At 33.8% G+C, this 18,486-nt stretch overlaps 1 pseudogene; it reads left to right on the top strand.

The window, feature by feature from the left end:
• Window positions 1–6,374: 6,374 nt before the first annotated feature.
• On the top strand, window positions 6,375–7,647 carry LOC144238127 (poly(rC)-binding protein 2 pseudogene; annotated as a pseudogene).
• Window positions 7,648–18,486: the final 10,839 nt, after the last annotated feature.

Below are 18,486 nucleotides of genomic sequence, written 5' to 3'. Positions count from 1 at the left end.
AAATTCTGTGGAGTAATAAAAGATGGTAACATAATGGAACGAGTTTGTATGAGGAATACAAGCAACATAAATGTGCCTTTTGAAAACTTGGCAGTGATAGAGAGAATGAGTTGATATGAAAATATTAAAAAGAGAGAATTAGGAACATTTACATTGTGGTTTTAAAAATATTTTAAATAACAGAAATTATTAGTGTTTAAAGGAATTTTTAAATGATAGGAATGTTTTTCCAGAGTAAGAAGTGTGAAGATAAAAAAGAGATAGCGATAATCATTAAAGTCAAGTTTCCTATTAGATAATATATGATGTTATATAGAACCTAAGAGGAAAGATGGACATTAAATGGATGGAGACATTTTGGCTCTTAGATTAGGGTTCCCAAATTTACCAAATAAAGATATGTAATTTCTAATTAAGATTGAATTTCAGATAACCAATGAATATTCTTGGTATTTCAGGGCTATAAATTATAGTCCTAAATGGTCCTAAACAGTATAAATTCTATTACTAAATAATACCAAAATTCTATCATTTGTCTGAGATTGAAATTTTAGTTAGACATCCTATATTTTTTTTTGGTAACTTGGAACTAGATGCAAATGAAAGAGTCCCCACCCAATTTTCTACACATTGTGTTTGGAAAGCCTCTCTTTGGCCCTTCTTTGACCATAACTGACAGCACAAAGTGAGGAGTCCTTCCCAAGAGGACATGGCCCCTTGGAACACATGCTTAGCCATTCTAAACTCAAGATACTGCAATTCCCTGCCAATAGGGGTGAAAACCTACTTCCAGGGCTGCTTGTGTCTCTTCTTCAGATCCCTCTTCCCTGTAAAAGACTTCACTGTCAGTGTACTCCTCATAAACCACCCAAAACAGAGGGTACAACCAAAGGATAGGTCCTGGTGGGGCTGTAGAAACATCTTGGATGTGTAGAGGTCTTTCCACAAACATGATCTTTAGGTGAGAAATTGATGAAATTTAGTAAGGAAAAGGGAGTGAGAAGACAGAGTGGGGCAAGGAAACTTTAAGAGCATCCAAGGGCTTTAGGACTACTTTTATTGTGTTGCCAAGTACCTCTAAGAGATTCTGAGGAGTGTGAAAAATCTTAAAATTCAAATCATATTTCAGGGTTACCTAAAGTTTCACTTTTCAAGGAAGAAGGAGAGGACACATTTTATTTGACAGCTTTCTAGTTTGATTTCGACTTTTCTGTCCCTGAGTTCTGGAAATGTAAGGAGTAGGCCTGGAGAAAGGTATAATTTGCATTGCAACCATGTAAAGGAGAACATGATGGTATATTAAGAAAGACATCCTCTGATGGCTTCTGATTTCTCTGAGGTAACAATCAGGGTTATTTTTGAAAAAGTAGGAGTGTGTGTGTGTGTGTGTGTGTGTGTGTGTGTCCAAATGTCAATCCTAAGTTTTGAAAAGATTTTATATAATCATCAAGTAAAAGAGGTGGAAAATATGACTGAAGAAAACTAGTAGCATTTTTCAGCAGTTAGTACTGAGAGGACTCAGGTTGTGATATTCCATCTTACTTTATGCTAATAAGCCAACATTTCAAATTAGGTTCATTTATGTTGAAGGAAGATAGATAGATACATTCATGAAAGGTCAAAATTTTGCCAGGTGGTTGCAGTAAAATGGAGAAAAGCAAGGAGGTCCAGGGTATTTGGAAGAGGGCAATTAAAATGGTGTGTGATGATATCTAGCTACTTTTGGTGGGATGAGGAAAACAAATTAGGGAAAAAAGGGAGTTGGAGTGTCAATGTGCCAAGGTGATACAGAGAAACATCTCTAATGGTTGTTTCTTAAATTTACTCTATTCCTTTTACTTTCATACTTTCCTTTCCAAAAGTCCTATAATTAGTATTGTGGAGTTGGGAGAAGGACAATAGCATTCAAGCCATAAACTGCTGATTTCAATTTCATGTTTCAAACATATGTGCTCTTAGATAAAGCATAACTTACTTAGTCCTCAGTTTCATCATGTATTAAAATATTACATGAATACTTGTAGCATAGTATTGTTATATTACTATCAAACATAGCTAGTTCTCAGAGGGTACCAAAATGCTGGTTCCTTTTTTCTCCCACTGTATATGTATGTCCATGTAGGTGAATGTGTGTGTATACATATATATCTCTCCAAGTGACTTCGTTCATTTTACTTATAAGCTGCTTATATACAAAAACCTTCCAAATAGTGAAAGTCTCCTTCTTGAGTGTCAGACTTGCATTTTACCCACCTAAGATTTATATACCCTCCTGATATGTCATGATTATTTCAAAAACTGACTCATTATTTATTTCTCCCAAATCACTTATATTCCAACAAGCTAAGCCTCAGTTATATCAAAATTTTGCACTGCCACAAACATGCTGCAACATTGTCCCTCCAAGGATGAGCATGTTCTTTCTTCTTTCTTTTATTTACTGGTAAACTCCAAACAGTTTAAATGCTAGTGCCTCTTTGATGCCTGCCATGAACATCACTGTAGACATCCTATGCAGACTAAGTTTTTATATTTTCAGTGACTCTTTAAGCCATTTTTAATCCTTTCAGAGTTACACATGAAGAACCTCTATTAAGCAAAACCAAAAAAAAAAAAAAAAAGCAGAAATTCACTTTAGACTCAACAGATCTATTCAGGTTATTCTTTTTAGGCTATGCTTTAAATCCTATCTCCAAATATCCCAGTATGCCATTTTTTTATGGTACTTGAATTCTACCTTTCTCTAACGTCTCACAGAGAGCTGTACTTAATCCAGTTTCACTATTTTGTTTAATGTTTACTTATTTTTGAGAGAGTGAGGGAGGAGTGTAAGGCAGGGAGAAAGGGAGATAGAGAATCACAAGCAGTCTCACTGCTTTCAGAGCAGACTCTGACACGGGGCTGAAACTCATGAACCATGATCATGACCTGAGGCAAAGTCAATAGTTGGTCACTAAACAGACTGAGCCACACAGGCACCCCAATCCATTTTCACTCTTGAACAGATTTCTGAGTTAGCCAGCTCTGCATTGTGCAATTTGAAACCTAACCTCAGATAGGCATGCCTAACTGAGGTTCCTAGGGCTCTAGATAGAGTTGGGGCTCCGTGTTGCACTTTACTAACAGAGAGGGATGAATATTTATCAGATGATGCATGAAAAATCATTTTTTACATGTCCGTCTTCCTCTTAAACCTAACTTCTTTTAGTGACAGTGGATATGTCTAATGCATTTAGTTTCTAGTAATTGTGATAATGCCAATCATTAGGCCATTATTATTAGGCTATGATGCCAAAGTAGTAACTTTTTAAACAAATAAGTGAGTAAAGAAAGGAGTAAAATTCACATGCTAACTTTTATTACAGCTGTTCTTGCAACAGTTGTTCTGTTTTGGGCTTTACATAATAGCTATCCAGCCACCTGCCTTGCCCTTACCAGTAGGCTTAATTCCTCCCAAGGTAGAAGTGCCATTGTTGGGCCTAAGACATGTATTAATTACTGATTGCTCTATGTGCAGCTTATCTTCAACTTCTCCTCATTGTTGAGCTTCCTTTTATCTTTCAAACTGGTATTTTTAAAACAGCATTTAGTATATGGAGTGGCAAGGGAGATCCCACATCTTTTCTGTTCACCTTCATGAAGGATATTTCCCACTTACTCTCTTTAATGGTAGTTGGGCTAAGTAGAAAAAACATAAACGCAGAGCTATTTTTTCACATCATAGTTAAGATATCTCTTTTCTTCCTTTGACATTTGGTACTACTGATAAATCTATTGTGAATTTCAACATTTTTTTTCCCAAGAATCTGATTTTCTCTGGGTTTAGCTATTTATTTTCTTTTATGTTTTTTTCTAAAACATAATGATATATCTAGGTATAGATGTTTTTAAAAACTCCATTTCAATCCTATGTTGCATTTATTGAGACTTTAACCTGATTACTCATTCCTTTCTCTAGCTCTGGGAAATTCTCAACCATTATCTCTTTCAACAGTATCCTTCTATCATAGTATTTCTTTACTAATTTTTTCATCTCTCTTAATCACATGGTAAACTTTATGGGCACACCCTGTTCTTTAAATTTGATTTAATATTTTCCAACTCATCTGGTAATTTTCAATAATGTGATCTTTTCATTTACCAGTTTGCTCTTCAACTGAGTATAATATGCTATGTAACTACTGATGAAAAACACTGGCTCCAGAGCTAGATATCCTGGCTACAAAACTCTCAGAAATTACTAAATTCTCTGTGTTTCAATTTCTTCCTTTAAAATGAAAGCAATTATAGTACTTACTTTATGGAATTATTCTGAGTTAATATTTGTGAACTATTTATATATATTCCTTTCTTCCATGTATATAGCTAATCTAGACTTCCAACTCCTCATAGCTGGATTATTCCAATTGTTTTCTATTAAATCCTTTGAGGGGGAGGGGGAAAGGAGTTTCCTCTAAAATTTACTTTCATCTTATAAAGCACTGCCACATACATGCTACTACTTTACATATAAGCCATCCATGTGCCCCGATTAAAAAAAATATATTCAGGACTAACAGCTATTTTCTCATGATGAAGTCTATATCTCTAAGGCAGGATTTTCATCAGATAGACTTAGTTCTACCAATTTCTATTTTCTTTATACCTCTAACTAACATTTCACTTAGATGAGGGTTTCTACTCAAGTCCAACAAATGTGTCATACACATTCTGCTCTGCGTTTGTATTATCCCTTAATTTAATCATTTAGTTATGTATGCAATCACTATTTATGATTTCATATTTTATTGCAGCTGTTATGCATACAAAAATACACAATGAATAAGTCATGATTTCTGTTGTATTCTGAAGTCACAGACATGAAGCCATGTAAATATTTTTACTACAAGGTGATATGTACTATAATGAAGGTTTTATAACTCTACATATACCCTAAAAGAAGCTTACACTTCTTTTTAATAATGAAATTTTTATCCATAAAAAAGTACAGATAGTGATAATAACAAATGCCTTTTTAACTACCACTTTGAATTAGTAAATGTTAATAGTATATCACATATGTTTCAGATCTTATCATTCTATAATCAAATTAGTTTGGCCCCTTTGTCTAGTCACTAGAAAGTCACCACTATAATTCCCAAAGACTTTTTAAAATTTTTCTTTTTCATGTGCTACTGTAAGATATGGAAGATCATTTTCCTAATTTAGCTAATTCCCTACAGTGCAGCTAAGTCCAAGTATAAGTAATAATGACATTTTTTTAAAAGCCTGGTAATAGCTAAGACCATATGAGTAATCTCCTTTAGGTTTGTTCTGACTCCTCTATACCATAAGAAATTTCCAAGATTAAATGGCTCCTTAGGTACACTTCATCTTCTAACCCTGGTACATATTTTGTGTTTAATAATTAAACCTTACCAGAATGACATATAATGAATTTATATCCTTCAGAAAAGAATCCACAGTAACTAATCTTGGTTTCTAGGCCTTTGGACTTTGACCAAAATTATACCATTGGCTTTCCTGGGTCTCTAGCTTGCAGAATATATTGTACATTTATTATAATATATAATATTACATATCTCTCCCCCCCTACACACACAATGGTTCTGTTTTTCTGGAGAACCTTGACTAATACAATGGGCATCTAATACCATTTTCATATGGTTTAAGCTAAGAATTGGGTTGCTTCACTGTATTCAAGGCTTTCATGAGAACAAAAGTTTGGAATACGCTTCTCTTTCTGAAAAGAAAGAAAGAAAGAAAGAAAGAAAGAAAGAAAAAAGAAAGAAAAAGAAACAAACAAACAAAAAACCTGGGAACAAATCTACCTAGAACAAAATTCTATTTTAGAAGACAGAGCATATGTTTAATACTTTAAATAAATGATTCTATAGCTTTAACCCTAAATTACGTCTTTGAAATTATGTCTTTGTAAGTATTCTGTTATAGGCAAATATATAAGATACTATAGGAAAAGGATACCCCAAAATATAACCATCATGGAATATATTCAAAAGATATAAAGATATATACATAGAGACCAGCAGAGGCAGCAGCCAGCAGCTGGAGCAGCCGCAGCCTGTGCCCTTTCCCACCCCCCAGCCCCAGGGTCTCTTCCCCCCTTCCTCGTCTCTTCCCCCCTTCCTCGTCTCTTCCCCCCTTCCTCCTCTCTCGTCCTCCATCCCCCTTTCCGCCTCTGCCCGCTTGCTGGTAGTGGTGGTGGGGGGAGGGGGTCGCCTTCCCACCTGCCCCTATAGTTCCGCCTCCAGCCTCCCATCCTTCCCCTCCCTGCCCACTCCCCTTTTCTCCCCAGTCGCCTTGCGCCTGCAGGTTTTGCCTTTCACCCCCACCAGGGACCAAAGACTTGACCACTCAAAGTCCAGCTCCCCAGAACACTGCTCGACATTGACACCAGTGTGACTGAAGGTGGATTAAATGTCACTCTCACCATCTGGCTACTTATGCATGGAAAGGAAGTTGGCAGTATCATCGGAAAGAAAGGAGAATCAGTTAAGAAGATGCCTGAGGAAGAGTGGTGCACATATCAACATCTCAGAAGGGAGCTGTCCTGAGAGAATTATCACTTTGGCTGGACCCACTAATGCTATCTTCAAAGTGTTTGCTATGATCATTGACAAACTTAAAGAGGATATCAGCAGCTCTATGACCAACAGCACAGCTGCCAGACCCCCAGTAACCTTGCGGCTGGTGGTCCCTGCTAGTCAGTGTGGCTCTCTCATTGGGAAAGGTGGTTGCAAGATCAAGGAAATACGAGAGAGTACAGGGGCTCAGGTCCCGGTGGCAGGGGATATGTTCCCCAACTCAACTGAGTGGGTCATCACTATTGCTGGCATTCAGCAATCCATCACTGAGTGCGTGAAACAGATCTGTGTGGTCACGTTGGAGACTCTCCCAGTCCCCCCCAAAAGGGCGTGACCATCCTGTACCGGCCCAAGCTGTCCAGTTCTCCAGTCATCTTTACAGGTGGTCAGGACACGTACAGCACAGGCAGCTACATTGTGAGCTTTCCCCACACCTCCCCGTCCGTGTGACTCAGCCCTGACTGGAGGAATCACCTCTAGAGGCCTATACCACTCAAGGACAGTATGCCATTCCACAGCCAGATTTGACCAAGCTGCACCAGTTGGCAATGCAACAGTCTCATTTTCCCATGATGCATGGCAACACCGGATTCAGTGGCATTGAATTCCAGCTCTCCAGAGGTGAAAGGCTATTGGGCAGGTTTGGAGGCATCTGTTCAGACTATTTCTCATGAACTCACCATTCCAAAGGATTTGATTAGCTGCATAATCGGGCGTCAAGGAGCCAAAATCAATGAGATCCAGCAGATTTCTGGGGCGCAAATCAAAATTGCGAACCCAATGGAAGGATCTGATAGGCAGGTTATCATCATTGGATCTGCTGCCATCATTGGTCTGGCTAAATAGATTAGATAATGAATGTCAGGCTTTCCTCGGAGACAGGTGACATGGGGAGCAGCTAGAACAATGCAGATTCATCCATAATCCCTTTCTGTTGGTCACCACCACCCATGATCCATCTGGGTAGTTTCTGAACAGTCAGCGATTCCAGGTTTTAAATAGTTTGTAAATTTGCAGTTTCTACACACTTTATCATCTACTCGTGATTTTTTAATTAAAGCGTTTTAATTCCTTTCTCTGTTCAGCTGTTAATGTTGAGATCTATATTTAGTTTTATAAGCTTCTCCTCCCCCTTTTTTTTGGTTCATGATTTTTTTTTTCTGTTTGTCATNCTTTTAAAAAAATTTTTTTAAAAATAATAAATTAAAATAAAAATATATACATAGTAACACTTAAAATCATTTATGTGGATCAAATATTGAAATCCAATATACTAAAAATACACTAAATCATACACTTACAGGGTTTCTGGGGCAAGGATTTAAAAACTGAATGTTTTGAGTAAAAGCACCCAAGCCAGAATTATGACAAGAAACCAGAAAAACTGCATATATGAAAACAAACCAAAAAAAAAGATGTATTAAGCACATATTATGCAAAATAAAGTTTACATAGTCACATTAACATATGAAAACTATACTACAGTAGACACCAATAATAACAAATAAAGAGGGACAAGCATGTTAAGATTATAAATTCATAAACACATATAAGAATCACTAACCTAAGGGATTTAAAAATATAAACTTAATAGATACAAAAGAAGAATAACATAATTATACAGAAAAATTAAATTCATAAGCACTGTTTAAGCTCTTAATGTGCTAATCTTAGAAGCATTTATGCTTTAAGAAGGCCAAATTTTGAAATGAATTTGAGATACATGTAAATCATCAATAATAATTCCATAATAAGTAACATATATATGAACATATGCTGTAGCAAGTACAGATCAACAAAATTAAAAGCTAGGGTCCCTTTATTAAAGATTAATTATTTAGGCATATCTATCAAAAGACTGAGAGAAAAAGAGATTACTGAATCTAGTGAAAAAGTTAAAAGTTTTTTTTCACAGACTTCTAAGAAAACCTAAATATTCAGAGAGATAGTAGGGTCATGCAGATGAGAAAGTAAAGTACTATAAAATGTAATAGAGCTTCACAGCCATCAGAAAATCATTGTAATCATCAGTATTTTTCATAGAAATTAAGAAATTATAATTAAAATTAATGTATAAAGACATAATCCTAAAAGAAAGAAGAACAAGTTCAGTAAATTGTTCTTATCATATGTAACAATGTAAAACTACACAAATTTAAAAAAATGGTTATTAGTACAGAATTAGACATACAGATCAATAGAACAGAAAATATCTAAAAATAGACATAAACAGATAGGAACTTCTATTTGATAAAAGTGACAATGCAAAATATTAAGAAAAACACATTATTCAAGGCATGACATTGAGCCAGGAAATACTCACATCACACACATAATTAATATGCATTTGTATTAAATACTAAATATTTTAAAGAAGAGATATTAATCTGTTACATGTAATAGAAATATCTTGGAATAGGAGAAAAAAATCTCTTAACCATGATTGAAAAATGATTGGTGAGTCTGACTACATCAAAGTATAAAACACATTAAAAACCAAAATTTTTTAAATGTATAAATAGAAAGACAAATAATAGAGTAGAAGACAATTGTAACGATAAAACAGAGAAAATTGTGAAGTCCAGAATATGTAAATAGCTTCTAGATACCAAGAGAAAAAGCACAAATAAGCATTTCATTGAAGATAATTTTGAACAGTATATATATGCAAATATGTTCAACCTAACTAACAATCAGAGAGATGCATATTAAAACAAGTTATTATTTAACATCTGAAAAGAGAGGCAAAAATTAAATTTCTTATAGTAATTACCTAGAAAGATTGAAGGAAGTTGGGTCTTTCATACATTTCTCCATTTCTAGTAATATTGTAAACTTTCAGAATTATTTTGGAAAACACTTTTGCCAAATTAAATATATATATATAAAATATACTTATCCAGCANGGTAGATCTATTTTTAAATCTCAGCATTGAGAAAAAAACATTGAAGAACAATACATGCAATGTGCTATTTACATAAAATTTAAATACTGATAATATTTTATAAATTTTACACATACATCCCCATAGAAAAAACATAACATACATAGATTAAAGAAGTAATTCCAATTGATAGTAATGATTCTTCCCATGAGAGGAAAGGTAAGTGGATTATACTAAAGGGACATAAGGGAAAAGTCACACTAAATTTCAATATAAATTCAAAATATTCTCAAATTTTGGTTTACATTCTTTCCTCTCCATATGTATTTGTTTTTAATTTTTCCATATTGTATATTTTTTATATTTTTAAAAACTTTTCTCTAACTTCTTTATATCATTTTAATCATATTTCCCTCAATTGACTCTTCATTTGATAGTCTGTGACACATTTATTTTTTTTGTAATTTCTCCATGATTTCATTTTAATTTTCTCCTGTGAGTTTTTTCAATTTCCCTGAGTATACATTGTTAATGTTATTAAATTCTCTTTTCTGTTTTCTTTTAGATTTTTTAATTTAAATCTTTATTGAGTTTCATCTTAAAATATCAGGAGACAAAAATAAAGCCTGGGATAATTTTCAAATTACTCACACACCATGGCTTACATTCATAAACTTTGAGAAAAACGGCCTATAATAAATCATTTAAACTACATCCTAAAGAAAGAGACAGAAAGTATAAAACTTGATAATCTAAGAGTCTCTTCCAGTTAGAAGTGAGATACTTGAAGTATGTTCTTTCCTTGGGAAATGTGTACATAATGTATATCCCCACAGACTACTTTTTCACAGTCTTCATATATAAACTAGTACATTCCTTTTTGTAGTCCAATAGAAATATAAAAAGACTCCCAAATTTTATTCTATCTATGAATTTACATTTTTATTTTGAATAATCCTGGTAATATATATATATTTTTAAATTCAAGCTATTTGTACATGATCCTTTTCCTATTTAGATTTGTTTTGTTTTGTTTTAAGTCCCTGGATTTATTCCTGTGTCCAAATATTTGCATGACTTCCTTTTTTGTCACTTTTTTTGAATTCAAGTTATTTAATTACAGTGTAATCTGCATGACATCTTTCTTACCACTTTAAAAACTGTAGTACAAAAGCAAAAACTACATTTTGATGGTTCAGAATATATTTCTTACCAATAGGACTGACTTCAGTATATTTTCAAAGTGTATACTTTAGCGTTAAAATATACTATCATTTAAATATACTATCAATAAAATAGAGCCATTATTTAACTTTGGATTCTAGCAAAGCATTAAATTAATTAACTATTTGAGCCACATATCAAATAAAATGACCACTCCTTTGTTTTCATTATCTAAACTTCTTTAAAACTTTTGTGAAAATCTCTTTTATTATCCCATTTAGGATCCTACTTTTTTTTTTCAAGTTTCCTTTAAAACATAAAGGTGCTCTCTTGGCTTTTCTCTCTGTATTTTTCTAGAATATCCCCTGAAATAAAAGCTGGGCTATTATTTCGAAACAGGCACTAAAGTACTCTCCCAAAATAATTCTAAATCTTAATTCTGAATTAATCCGTATGCTCTCCACAATGCACCCACATGAAGCATATCACACTTAAGTATGTGACTCAAACATAGATTGGTTTCTTTAAATAAGATGTTCTTTAATGTTGTATCCTAGTCGCAGACACCATTACCCTAGATCTTGGGGATACCTATGAAATTCTACTCACCTTCTCACTTTAAAATTTGTACTTTTCTTTGGACACTCACAATTATTATTTAGCCACTATTCTCTGCTTTTCACTCCTAAAAATTATAGTCCTTTCTCAATGGTATGTATGTGTAGTATCCATTAAAGTTTTTTCTTGATATGGGTATGTCTTATCTTTCTATTCAAATATGTATTCTAATTTCCATACTACATAATCCATATTTTACAAGGAGCTCACTTTTTTGATATCAGAATCCATGATTCCAATCTTATTTATGATATGTAATGCACCATTTATGTGTTTCCTTTCTAAAAACATCAACCAGAGAAGATCAAATTCTTTTGATCCATAGCAGGACTTCAAAATTTGGCTTGACATTTTATTTCCATACAAATCAATAATTCATTGGTTGTGTTAAATAAGTGTGATGAGCCTCTAGCTCTTTAGCTTTGTGTTTTTGGTGTCTATTCTTTATTAACTGGCAGTTCTATCTTTCTAAAACAGAAGTCTGATCATGCCAGTGCTTATAAAGACATGCATATGATAAAAAGTATTTCAAATATCTAACTTATTTTGGTCTCATTTTATATTTTTTTTGCCTAGACTGCAAAATATTTTTACAATCATAAATTGTGCCTTACTCTTACTTGTATATCACTCACATTTAGAAAATACTAAGTACTTTGAAAATTCAGTGGTCTTTGAATATTCAACATGTCACCTCAGGATCTCAAGTATTTCTTTATATTGTTTTTAGGATGTGTTCCTAAATGCATTCCTAAAATACCACATAAGAAGTGGAATCAATACTGTCCAATTATAAGTCTTGGTCATGGTCACAGTTAAATCATTCTATGTATAAAATAGTGTCACTAATGATAATTCTCTCCATATAGAGGACAGTAACACAGTTCTATTTCAATCAGCATCTCTTTTTCTGTGACTGGAACAGAATATTGCTGAATAAAGTAAATTAATGAATGGATTGGAATGAAATAAATAAATGGGAGAATGTGCATGAGATGATGTTTCTTTCTGCAAAACCCCCAATTCACATTCTACAAGAAGATGCTCATTTACTTTGTATTACTCTAATCATGCATAGTTTTCTGGCTTTCTCTTCTTTTTCTCTCTTTTGTTTTTTTTTTTTTTTTTTTACAAATTTTGTGACAAAGAAAAAAATTAAAAGGATGTAACTGACTTCAAGGTTTCACAGTTCATATATGTGATTAATATATGGCACAGAACCTACAACAAGGAGCAGAAGTACACAACACTGGGATATTAAAGCTCACCTGGGGAAAGCCAAGGAATATTTCATAGAAAAAGAAACACTTCAGTGGTATCCTCAAGACCTTCTCAGGCAGTTCAGAGACAAAGCAGATATTCAGTGTAGTCCAAAGAGCACGAGCAATGGGGCAGAAGGGGGGGGGGGGCATTCAATGACTACATCAGTTCTGAATGGCTAGAACCAATGACAGCAGTTGTGAAATAAGGGGAGGATAAACTCCACAGACGACAATGGCCCACTTCATAAAGAAACTACAGAGTTTCAATATTACTTTATAGGTGATTAGGAGTTATGAACATTTTCCAAGCTTGGGGTGACATTTTTAGCTTTATATTTTAGAGGATAACTTAAGAAGAAGTGTACATGGTGGAATGGAGAGGAGAGAGGTTGAATGCAGATTACTCAGACTGGAGGTGATAAAAGCTTGAACAATGTGGGGGTCAATGAAGCCAGATGACCAAATTTGGAGAACTGTGCATAAATGAATCAAGAAGATACTGAGAGGGAAGCACAAATATCATGATGTATTTTATCTCTAAATACATAAGTAGTAATTTTACTAATTAATTCAAAAATAAAAAGAAGACAAAAATGAGATTACATTTTACGATCTCTAAATGTGACACTTACAGTAAAGCATAAGCAACCTGCAAATTATTAATTCCTTCTAAATGTACCTTGTCCCCATATATTATTAAAATAATTTCTTGCTATATTTGACACCCATTACTTCACATAATCAACAACTGACTGTTATCAGAAAACATTTCATTTGTTTGGAAGTCACATTTCAGCCTGTTGGTTTTTAATAACCAAAAAGCAATAAATGCCTTTAAGGAAAAAAATGCCTTTAGGAATTTAAGAGCTAAAGAAGACCCTCATAGAGACTGGAAATGACCATGAAATCTGTGGGTCCTGCAATAAGATTAGTGTGTGTGTCCTACATGCTTGCAAACCTAAAGACACAGTATAAGGTCATTCTGTAGGAGGCTACAGAATGGACACATCATAGTCTAAGATGAATTTCTGATAGCCACGTTCGCAGCCTTTCTGGAACTTGAGGATCCAAATTACTAACTCACTTGTCTCCCCACCCAAATTTGAAATAAAATGAGGAATAATAGCCAGGGAAATGAAGATTAAGGTAATATAAATGTGTGACCATTTGTCCTGGCATTTGTCCCCAGAAGTAAACTATTCTCCCAGTCTCTGATGAATCTAGACAAATATAAACCTTTTGCTGGCCTTGAGCCTACCTTCTAGGAGCTTACTACTCAGAGAAGTAGAGAAGTTGGCCAAACAAGGACAAGATCCTCCAAAAGAAAGAAATCAAGAAACTGAGTAGCACCTGATCAGTTCTTTCTTCAAACTCTTCTTCGTTAGGAAGGGATGAGTGACATGGGGGAGACAGGGAGAACTATTCAAGTTTGAAACTTTGAAGAGTAGAAGATATGTTTGTCCCTTTGTATCCAATGGTTTTGATTCAGGTTTAAACCCTGTTCCCCCAGAGAAATTCAGAAATATGCAGGGACACCTTATAGTTGTCATTTGAGTGGGGAATGTTACTGGCATTTATTTTCTGGATCAGGAAACATTGAGCACATTCCCACATATAGTAGAGAATGACAAAATGAAAACTTATCCTGATCAAAATGTTGGCACCTAATTCTGAAAGGTCTGTTAGGCCTCATTAGAGACCATAAACTTCTTAGTTATTTCCTTAGCAAAATATTAGGTGTATTACATCAAATATTTTCCTGCATTTAGTGCCATGTTTTAATGCTCCTCTGTAAAATAGACATGTAATTGGAGATAGCAAAGAACTTTGCAATCTCTTTATTTAGAAATGTCCATATTGCATATCTATAATTAGGGTTATTTCAGGCATATGTAAGATGATTCAGAAATGTGTTTCTGAGATGTAGTAGTTTTAAACATGAACTGAATAAGGCATAATATGAAATTCAAAGAAATGAAAAGGTGAAACGCCCAAACTGAATAGGATTATACTGAACTTTGTATAGTCACTCTAAATATCCAGCCCATCAGCAGGAATCAGAGTAAGTATCCTGGAAATCTCTGTGACCCATTCTACTATCCAAATGACTGAAATAAGGTTGTGTTGTATATACATTATTGAACTTGTATCATGCAGGGATAATTAGGTGTTTTGAAAGTAATAATAATTTTTTAAATCCCCTTAAGAATTAATCTCTTCTAATGGAATAGAGCTAAAATAGTCAGATAAGCTGAATTAACTGTTCTTTTCTATTACTCTTATTCTGTTAAGCTTTCCACTGCATTTGGGCACTTGCTTCTTTTTTGTTTTTAAACTGGTCCCTGTTTTAAATGATTTCTGAGATTGCAGAAGAGTTCTCTACTCTCCACACGAACTTTTAAAATGTTTCCTACTCTTGTCTTTCACAGTTCTACTGATACTGACTCCAGAACTATAACTTAAGAGAATTTTAAAGTGATTTGAAATTAAAAAGCCTACTAAAATATAGAATTTGGGCAGAGAATTAATATAAGGGAAGTCAGATATAGTTTTTATTTGGTACATTACAGCAACAGACAGGCCTGAAATATCTTCAGCATATTACTTAAAGAGGGTAACACAGTCAAGAAAACACCTTTACAGGCTATTGAGAAAGTTCATTCATCTATAAATGAAAGCAGATATTAAAGGCATAAACTATAAAAAGGAGAAAATTATTAAAAGGTGAAGGGATGAAAGAGGTGAAAATTATATACACACAGATAAATAAGATGTGATATATACATATGTATATACATGTGTGTGTATACACACACATGCATATATACAATGGTATATTACACAGCCATCAAAAAGAATGACATCTTGCCATTTGCAATGATGTGGATGGAGCTAGAATGTATTATGCTAAGTGAAATAAGTCAGAGAAAGACAAATATCATATGATTTTACTCATACATGAAACTTAAGAAACAAAACAGATGAATATAAGGGAAAGGGGAAAAAGAGACGGAAGCAGACCATAAAACACTCTTAAAGACAGAGAACAAACTAAGGGTTGATGGAGGGAGGTGTGTGTGGGATGGGCTAGATGGGTGATGGGTATTAAGGAGGACACTTGTTATGATGAGCACTGGGTATTAAGTGATGATTCACTAAATTCTATTCCTGAAAACAATATTACATTATATGTTAGTTAACTAGAATTTAAACAAATATTTGAGAAAAAATATGTATGTATATAAATACATATAAAGTTTCAAAATCTCTTAATAAAGTTAAAAATAATACAGTAAAACTTTGAATTGCGAGTAACTTGTTCTGCAAGATCACCGAAGATGTCTAATAAATTTTAACTTGATAATGAGTGATGTCTTGAATTATGAGTAGTACGTGATGCTGAATGTCATATGATCACAGCTGAGCAAATGGTTGTTCTCTCTTTCTCTCTGCCTAATTATGGGTGATCGTCCCCACTCTTGGATGCTTGGTCTCAGGCTGCAGTGTTTGGCAGACATCAGTGATTTTTCGAAACTTTGGTAGGTGCCCATAACTGGCACCAGTGTATGTTTTTTTCACTTCAAAGCACCTATGGACAGTCCTTTGCTTTTCCATACAAGAGTAAGCTTAGGAGTGTTCTGCTTCATTCAAGGTCAGGCTGCCTGAAGATAGAGACCCTTTCCTCTGATGCCTTATTGCCAGTTACTATTAATTACAGTATATGACAGTATATGACAAGAGTTTATTAATATTGTATTGTAGTCAGTATACGTGCAAGCATATATATATATGTATATATATATATAATATATGTTTCTGCCCCCATGCAGAAAAAGGCTGAAAAGATAGTAAGAAGGAGATGATAATGGTGGAAGTTAAGAAGGACATCTTTGAGAAGTATGAACAAGGTATGCAAATGGCCAAAATTATAAGAGTAAAAAGAAAAAGTCTACATCTGCATCTTGTCTGCAGAGGACGAGGAGAAAAAGAGGAATCCCTCACTTCAAATGAGATTAAGGAAACATGTAAAATGTGGGAAACTATGTAAAACTTTGTAGAAAAGCACCACCTGAAAAAGGCTGTAGCAGTGTGAGGAATGAACCTGTTTAACAACACAATATCACATTTCCACGAAATCCTCAAAAGGAGGCAAAAGCAAGTGTCATTGGATAGGTTTCTTGTTAAGGTTCCATGAAAAGAAAAAGATTCCACTGAGCCAATAGACTGCAGTGATTCTGTTAGTGATAATGAAACTTGTCCTGCACAATAACCCTTCTCTTTCTTGTCTCCCTCACACTAACTACAAAGGTTTTCAAAGGCAAATGCAGGTTAATTTTTGTTTATATTGTATACATTCTTTATGACTTTGTATTATATTATGGCATTATAATCATTTTATATGAATATTTTTGGGTTGTGGAACAAATCATCTGCGTTTGCATTATTTCTTACGGGGAAAATTGCTTGATATACAAATGCTTTGGATTGTAAGCATAGTTCTGGAATGAATTATACTCACAAACCAAGGTTTCACTGTAATTGAGTTTATAATAAAAATTTAGTTATCTAGAAAAGAATACTAAAACTTCTATAATTTTGCATATTTTATCGTCATGTTGCTATCTTTTTCTCTATTTGCTTTATTTTAATCTCATACTAAAAATAGAACAAAATAGTAATAAAAGTAAAAAGTAGTTTTACAACTATATAAGTGTGTGTATTATTAAATTCACCATATTGTAGACAGAACATTGATAACTAAAATAATAGTTATTTTGATAAATTGTAGACAGGAAAAGTAGTATTAAAAATGAAAATCTTATGCAGTTTCTACTATTTAAGGTTTTATTTATTTACTGTTAGGATATAAAGTTACATTTTATCAGATTCTAGTGAATTAACTGGTTAAATTTTGCTAGATTAAAAATTAATTTTATGGAGGGACACTTGAGTGGCTCAGTCAGTTATGCATGGGTCTTTTGATTTCAGCTCAGGTCATGATCTTGTGGTTGAGAGACTTAGCCTTGCATCTGCCTCTGTGCTTGGGATTCTCCCTCTCCCTCTCTCTCTGTCCGTTACCTTGTCTCTACATAGCTAGACGATAGATAGATAGATAGATAGATAGATAATTTAAAAAATAATACTATGGATAAAGCAAGCCCCATGTTTATATATACCCATATAAATGGTTTTTAAATATCTATATTAAAAAATTGAGGATGGCATCAAAAGTGTTCAGCAAAATAATTTTCTAAACGCAAAAGTATCAAATGCCTCTAAGAAACATGATCAGATATTTGCAGTTTACTACCACTCTCTCTTAGAACTAACCTCCTACTTATTGTTCATTGGATTTGTCGCCTATAGGGGGATAACACAGTCATTTGACTTTGCTGCCACAGTGTTCACATTTGTTACTGACTTTAGCCTTGTATTCGGAATATTTCAGCCTCTTTTTACTTCTGTATCTATTTTACTAAAATCATTATTAGAAATGATATTGGGTATTTATACTTCTACAATCTAATAGTAGTTACTCATAACCCATTCAGTTTTTGTAATAAAAAGTAAAAGACAAAAATAGAATGATAGGTTTCTATGACCAGAAAATTAGGAAGAAGCAGCACCATTTTTATAAAAATAAACATGTTTTTGCAATTTAATCTTTTGTGATACAGCACAAAGTCTGAAAGACGGAAGGAACAGTAATAGATTTAATCTATTTCGATGTGTTGATTTTGACTTTCTGAAATTGAACATCTCTGAGAATCATAGTCCTCAAATGAATACCATTAAAGTAGTCATTGATGGCTGAGCCCTGTTGATACGCTGGGACAACTGGTCAATCTGGATGTTCTTAAGCTAGCTTCAGATTGCTCAGGGTTTTTTCCCCCCCTCGATTTATTGACTAGGTATCTTTTTACTTATGTAAGAGATGTAGGATAATCCTTA

Source organism: Crocuta crocuta, unplaced genomic scaffold (assembly GCF_008692635.1).
Source record: "Crocuta crocuta isolate KB4526 unplaced genomic scaffold, BGI_CrCroc_1.0 scaffold56, whole genome shotgun sequence".
Taxonomy (NCBI): Eukaryota; Metazoa; Chordata; class Mammalia; order Carnivora; family Hyaenidae; genus Crocuta; species Crocuta crocuta.
The sequence above is the reverse complement of the archived record's forward strand: the minus strand, read 5'-3'. Positions and strand labels throughout refer to the sequence as shown.